Source organism: Pteropus alecto, unplaced genomic scaffold (genome assembly GCF_000325575.1).
Source record: "Pteropus alecto unplaced genomic scaffold, ASM32557v1 scaffold143, whole genome shotgun sequence".
NCBI classification, from domain to species: Eukaryota; Metazoa; Chordata; class Mammalia; order Chiroptera; family Pteropodidae; genus Pteropus; species Pteropus alecto.
Window position 1 is genome coordinate 3,931,499 of NW_006434828.1, and position 7,361 is coordinate 3,938,859.

Sequence of the window (7,361 nt, forward strand, 5' to 3'; positions counted from 1 at the left end):
TCTGACCTTGGCCCCCAGGGGACCAGAGCCCCGCCCGTTGCCCCTGCTGTGTCTCAGGAGGCACTGGCTGTGGCACAGGAGGGGCCCAGGCTGCTTGCAAACCGGCCTGAGACCCCAGGCCGAGGGCAGGAAGCAGGCTGAAGACGAGTGAGCAGCACTAAGCAGCTGGCACTGTGAGGACTGCCCAGCCGCACGTTCAGGTGGGCCTCCATTAATGAGGGGGTCTGGGGCGTAGGCGAGCCCCAGGGACTGGCCAGAACACAGGGCAGCCGTGGCAGGCCCTGGGGCCAAGGAGAGGACCTAGGCTGCAGCTGACCAGTAAGGGAGGCCCTGCAGGAGCCCCAGCTCTGGGCCCCTCCTTTCCACCTGTCAGGGGTCCCTGGAGCGAGCTGAGGCCTCAGTCCTCAGCCCTGGCTCCTTTAGCTTCACCCTACCCTCCGCTGGCCCATTGCCTGGCGGTCCCTCCCAGACTCCCAGAGCGGGCAGGACGGGGCAGGACGGGGGTGTCTGAGGGCAGGTGGAGCACTGCTGGGTCTGAGCATCTACTGTGCAGGTGGGGAAGGCCTAGGGCTCAGGGTCCTGTCTGTCAAGGGGTTTCTCCCCCATTATCTGGCTGCCCCAGGCCAGGCCCTGCCGCCTTCTTACCCAGCCAGTCGCCCCGGCCCGGGCTTGCCCAGGTGTCTAGCTAGTGTGGGCACCAGGGGACGGTGCCACCTGGAGAGGAGCGGGTGGGGGCGAGGCCATGTGAGCCTGCCTCACAGGGCACTGGGGGGCCATCCTTGTGGCCCAGAGCGCCGGAGGGAGGCCAGGTCAGGCCAGGCGGCACAGGACCTAATCCTTCCGTCCATCCATCTGTCCACTGTGTGCTCACTCCCTGCTGGCTTCCGGGGCACAGATGAAAGGCCATGGTCCCTGCCCCAAGGAAGACGGGTCTGGCGAGATGCTCGGTGGTGCTGCCAGCCCCTCCCAGAACCAACATCCCAGCCCAGCAGGCACTGTCCGCATCCTAAGCCTCCTCAGCACCCTGGCCAGTCTGCCCCGGGACAGTGGGTTTGGCTGCAGCCCAGCGCGTCCTCCTCCCAGGGTGGAGGGGGGGGTGGTGCAGGACAGGCCCTGCAGGGACACCTGGAGGCGACCGTGGCCTCAAGTCTCCTGGGGAGACACTTCCTGGGCTCACCATCAGCACCTGAACCCGGGGAGGTGTATGGCCCATGCGCACCTGCGGACAACGTCCCCAACCCTGAGAGCCTGTGGTTCTGTGTGGCTGTCCGTGCCCATCCCTGTACCTGGGGCCACCTGTAGCCATTGGGGCCCCTGTGGCGAGCTGCACGGCCTCCTCGAGCATCCGGGACCCCAAGTGCCTCCCCCCCGGTCTGGGGGCCACAGGGAGTACATCCCACCCACTTGTGGCCAGCCCCGGGCTCGGGGGAGAAAGATGATGCCACCCACTGCCTGGGTTGGCTCAGGCTTTCACTAGCGTTTGCAGTTGTCATGGAGTGTGGGGACACTCTGGACCAACGGAGGTGTTTTAAAGGGACATGTCTCTTACACAGCTCAGCCACACGTCCCTGAGGCCCCTGAGTCCCTCTCCCAGCCCGGCAGCGACTGTCCACAGGCCACTCGCACACGTCTGGACATCCTCCCGTGGAGTGACCCGACACTCAGGGACTGGCACCTCCTAGTCACTGTATTTGAGGGGCTGGAGGACGCTGGGGGGCAAGGTCAGACCCACAGCTCAAGGCCCCTCCCTGGGGTGGGATGGGTGTCCCCAACCTGGAGCAGCTGCCCCGGGGGTGTTTTTGTGTCACAGTGATTTAGGGGTGTGGTCAGGGACCCCATGCCTTCCAGAAACCCTGGCAGCACCCCATGACAGGCACTGGAGCTGGAGCTGTGGGCAAAATGGGCGGGGGCCAGGGGCCCGGAGTGGGGGCGGCCCTGCTTCCGGCGGGCAGCCTTCCGGGGTGCGGGGAGGTGAGGGCCAGAAGGATGGGCATTCGAGGAGGGCTCCTAATGGGGGGGCACGGGAGGGGCGCGGGGACAGAACTCAGGGCTCAGGAGATGGCCTCCCCTTTTTGATCGCCTCCCCCTTTTGCGAGCCTCTGACCGAAAGCCGGGGTTTCCTGTCACCGGCCCAGCAGCGGGGAGGTCCCAGGATATGGGGCTCGGTCACCGGCAGAAACCGCCGATGCTTTGCTGTTCCTTTACCTCTGTGGCAGACAGCGCGAACCCCGTTTACACCCACCGCAGCTGCGAGACGCCTGCGGGGGTCGGGCCTGGGGCCAGGAAGGGCCCGCAGCCTCTGGTCAGCGGCCCCTGGTCACCCGTCCACGCTGTGGCTGGTGCGCACCGCACCACACCCGCGGCCCTCCGCGGGCGTCTTGCTTCGTTAGCGGTATCTTGAGAAGGGGTCTGCAGGCTTCAGCAGATGGCCGAGGGGCCCAGGGCACAGGGCAGGGAGGGCGCCGGGCCCCTGGGGCTGCGTGCGAGCGATGGGGAGCGATGGGGACCCCGCCGCAGGTGCTGCCCCAGGTGGGAGCGATGGGGACGCCCCGCCCCACCCCCACGCCGCAGGTGCTGGGGATGCCCCGCCCCACCCCCACGCCGCAGGTGCTGCCCCAGGCCGCCTCTGCGCCGGCGCTGTCCCAGGTGCTGAAACGCAGAGCCAGGAGAATCAGGAGTCTCACGCACTGTGACCATAGTGACCTGTGACCACGAGTTATTTTTTTAAGTAAAAATACAGAGAAATCACGTGTGAGTCTAGACAGGTGTGTGGGGTTTGCAGTCACACCCACTGCCCCCACCCCCGCCCCTGGTGTGGCGCACAGACCCCCACCGGCCTGGGAAGGCGGGGCCCCTGGCACAGCTCGGCCACTCCTGCTGGGAGCTGTGGCCTTCTCACCCTGCCCACAGGGGGGACTTGTCATGCACGACCACCACCCCATTCCCGGCCCGAGGGCCCAGCCCCCTGTGCTGCCCTCACGGGGCCCCTGCCTTGCGGGCCCCCACCCTGCACTGTTCCCCGGTCCCTGAGTTCTCGGGTGTGTGGCACGTTTCGTGCACGGCGTGGGGAGGACAGATCGTCAGTGTGGAGAGTCAGGAGGCTGGCGAGCCACTCTGAGGAGGCAGGGCCGTGTGCGCCACTGGGCTCCGCGGGCCAGTGTCCCTTGAAGCCAATGGCCATTCTCGGCAGCCCTCATCTCGGAAAAAGGGAGGGCCCCCATAAAAGGCCACACCTGCCCACTCTCCCCGGCTGTGCGGCCTTTGGCCAGTCACTGAGTCTCTGTGCCCGGTGCAGGTGTCACATGCGGGTGGCAGCAGTGCCTGCCGCGTGGAGTGGCTGTGAGAACCGGTGCCCACGGGTGGGGTGCTCCTTGAGGTCCCAGGATGGAGGTCGGGTGTGACGTCTGGGGAGCAGCCATTGGAGAGATGCCCGTTCTTTCCCACAGCCCTGTCTTCTAGCGGCAATGGCGGGGGAGGGAGGGGCCGGGGCGGGGCTCAGAGGAGGTCCAGGCTGGAGGGGAAGGACTGTGCCCTCCGTCATCGACTGCTGCTTCCAGGTGTCTGTGCCCCAGCTTGGTTGGTCCTGTCCTGGGGAGTTGGGAGCCGCAGGAGGAGCAGCCCACAGTGAGGGAGCACTGTCCCCAGCACAGGGCCCTGCCACCAGCCAGGAGGGGCTCCTGGGTGGCCCTAGAGGGTGGCAGCTGGTTTTCAGAAGGGAGCCGTGGGCAGATGCCCCAGAAGGCACCGCAGGCCCTGTGGAGAGGTCAGAGCGGGATGAGAACAGTGGACACCGAACATGGTTAGCCTGTGGCCAGTCCTAGGGAGCCTGCATCAGAAGGGGCCTCTCTTTGCCCAGTCACATGAAACCTGGTCATTGTCCCGCTGGCCTCTCTCTAGGGACAGGGCTGGTTCCATCCCCTCAGTTGTCTGCACCATGTCTGACGGCCCAGATCAGTCTGCGTGGGGTCCCAGTGCCCCTCTGCCTGCTGGACGTGGCTGGACAGGGTGGCGGCCAAGCTGTGGTGCCTGGGGCAGCAGGTTCCCTGCCTCCTCAGAGGAGACCTGGCCTTTGTGTGACTGGTCTGTGGAGCCAAGCTGGAGAAGTCGGGGTAGGAAGGTCTCCCCATTCCCGCCTGCTCCCAGGACCCACAGGAAGTCGGGTCCCATCTTTGGGGAGCCCGGCAAGCAGGCAAACGCTGAGGTCCGCTCCATGGGGACGACAGCACGTGTGCGCGTGCCCACACGTGACAATGGGGAGCCCGTGTGACTTCACTCAGGCTTCTCCCTACAGCCCACAGAGGGCTGCCAGATTTAGCAAATCCAACTACAGGACACACAGTTAAATCAGAATTCCAGATAGACTGGGTAATTCCGTAGTGTCAATATTTAATTTAATTTCAAATAAGCAAGTTTCAGCATCAGCGTGCCCCATCTATTTAGTATATCCCAGCTATTTGGGGAGAAGTCATTTGCTTTTTTGGCGGCAAACTACACATAATAAAATTTACCATTTCAACCATGTTTAAACTTACAGTTCAGTGGCATTAAGTGCATTCGCATTGTACAAACGTCACCACCATCCTTGTCACCTTCCCACGCTGAACACTCCCTCCCCCAGCTCCCCCCAGCCCCCCTGCCTTTCCGCCAGCCCTGGCTTTGACTTTCCGGGGACCCCGTGTGAGGGGAACCTCACAGTACTTGTCATTTCGAGGCTGGCTTCTTTCCCTGGGCACAGTGTCCCGGGGCCTCGCCCAGGCCATGGGGTGTCGGCACTTTGTCGCCTGTGGCCGAGCAGCATTGTGTGCGTCAGGACACGCGTGTGCACGTGTCGGCTCTAGTGAAGGGCGCTGCTCTGAGCCGGGGTACAGGACGGTTCACGTCCCTGCTTTCCGTTCTTTGGGGCCAGTTGCTTTTACACTAAAAAGTGACGCAGCATCTGAAATTCCCAGTTAACCGTGTCCTGCGTCTGCAGCGCCTGCTGTCCCCCGGTCCCCCACCTGCATGTGGGGCTGGCCCCTGCTCCAGCCCACACACCTGGGAGCTGGGTGCGCACTGGAGGCCAGGTGCTGCCTGGGCGGCCGCGCCGAGTCGGCAGCCAGGAGCCGTCCTGCATCTTGGTCGCCCGCCCGCCTGCTCAGGACGTCCTGTGGGGCAGGAAAGGGCGTCTTTCCTGGGAGAGGAGGGCGGCCGGGGTGGCCCTGCTGCACTGGGCCCCGTCTCCTGCTGCCACTCCCAGCTCAGTGACTTTAGCTGTGGGCTGGGGAAGAGGAGCTGCTGAAACTAAATGACCCAGAAACTGGGGAGGGCTGAGACCCCGCACAGCAGTTGGGGAGCTGGGCCCGTGACAATGAGGAACGCTTGTGGGGTGTGAGCCCCCCAGAGCGGGCCGCCCTCGAACCAGCACACTGCTGGCTGTCGTGCTGCCTCTGGGGAGAGGCTAGGTCAGGGAGGCGACCGCTTCCTGGGGCCACGTTACAGCCCGTTTCCTTAAATGCCAGCGCTGGCGAAGGTTCTCGGTTCCTTCATCAGCACTGATTTACTCTGCACCAGGTCTGGCCCGGGTGCTGGGCAGAGAGGCTCCCACTGCAGGCGAAGCGGCCCTCCTGCCGTCAGGGAGGGTGGCCTGGTGGGACTGGGGGGGCAGGGGCGGGGAGGGGAGGCCCCGGGGAGGGGAGGGGCTCTGGCCCAGGCAGTCCTGGGAAGACTTCCTGGAGGAAGGCAGAGTGAGTGGGCCTTGAAAGACTCGGCGAGGGGGAGGGCCGTGTGAGGGGTACGTGTTAGTGGAAGCAGCGAGTCGCGGGCTGGAGGGGTTGACTGCCGGGCTGGCCTGCCAGGCCAGGCGTGTCCACGGCCTTGAAGAGGGCTGCCAGGCTTCACGGGAAGTGGCTGGGTGGGGACAGACTGCCCCCCCGCAGTAGTCAGGGGGCCCGTGGTGGGTGCGGGCGGGGCTCCTTCAGTGACTCCTGAGCTCCTGCCCAGCTGAGTCTTCGGCCTCCGCCTGTGCTGCATTCACGGGGTGGATGGACGGGCCTGTGCTGCGTCTGTGGGGAACACAGCAGAGAGGACCCCGAGCTACAGCACCCCCTTCTGCTATTCCAGGATGTCCCCCAAGGACACGGCAAGGGGACGGCACTGGTCCGTGTCTGGGGCCTCCTCGGCTGCCCCAGGCCCCAACGAGCTGGGTGGGAGAGCTGTGCAGAGCCCGGGGGTCCCCACCGCGTCACTGCCGAGGCACCGTCGGATAGAGTGTGGGGGTGTCTCGGCGGCGCCCTCCACGTCACGGCTGGGGCAGGGCTGAGCTTCACCCGGACGGCGAGGCTTCTGGGAGCACCTCACCTCCAGACCCAAGACAGAGCTCCCTGGCCTGCAGCCAAGACCTGGGTCACGGGTCCAGCAGACACAAACCCAGGGTCCCCTTCGCCCCTTAGTTGTCCTGAGGCCACACCATGACCTGTGAACCCTGAAGCAGCCATGAAGAGGCCAGTGGAGGGGGCCTGGCCTTACGGCCAGAGCTGTGACCAGGCCCACATTCAACAGGGCCCACCACCTTGCCAAGACACCCCCAAACCTGGGGCCCACTGGCAGGTGGCCTGCCCAGGGCGTCCCCAGGCGGGAGCCAGGTGGCGCAGGGCAGCCTGAGTTCCCTGGTGAACCCGCTTTGTCGGTGGCCTTAGGCACTGGGGCTGCCTCTGCCACGACACTTTGCTCAAGAGCTGTCCACAAGTCTCTCTGTGTCCCCATGTGCAGGCTGGCTGAGGGGACACACTCAGGACCACTGCGCTGAGGGGAGGGTGGCCTGTGTGGGTGAGTTGTGGTTTTCTCCAGCGGGGCCGGCAGGCAGTGTACAGTCAAGGGCAGAGCTGGGGCTGCCAGGAGCGGGGGTGTTAGTGGGAGCCCCCAGCCCTATGTGGTGACAGGGAGGCGGGGGCTGGGCCAGACGGGGTGTGGCCCGGAGGGGTAGGCGTTTGGTATCTCCTGGGGGTGCAGATCAGGACGTCGGGATGGAAGCCCAGGTCCCAGGGGTGAGAGGCGGCCTGAAGGTAGAGGGTGACTGACGGTGGCCTCTGAGTGTTCAGACAGCAGCGGGGATCTGGTTGGTGTCAGTGGGAGAGGGGCCTCTTAGGTGGTCCACTGCCACTGCCCACCCAGGGGTCCAGCGACCAACATCACCCACCGCACCCCCACCCTCACCCCTGGGTGTGCTCTGAGCTGAAGGCGGCGGGGCGGGGCGGTCATAATCTGTCCTCCGGCTCACGGAGCCAGGGAGCAGCGCTCCGAGGAGCCCGGAGGCCGCATTGGGCCCCTGACGGCCATCCCAAGGGAGGTAGGGGCGCTGTGGGCGCTGGGCGCGGGGCCCCCGC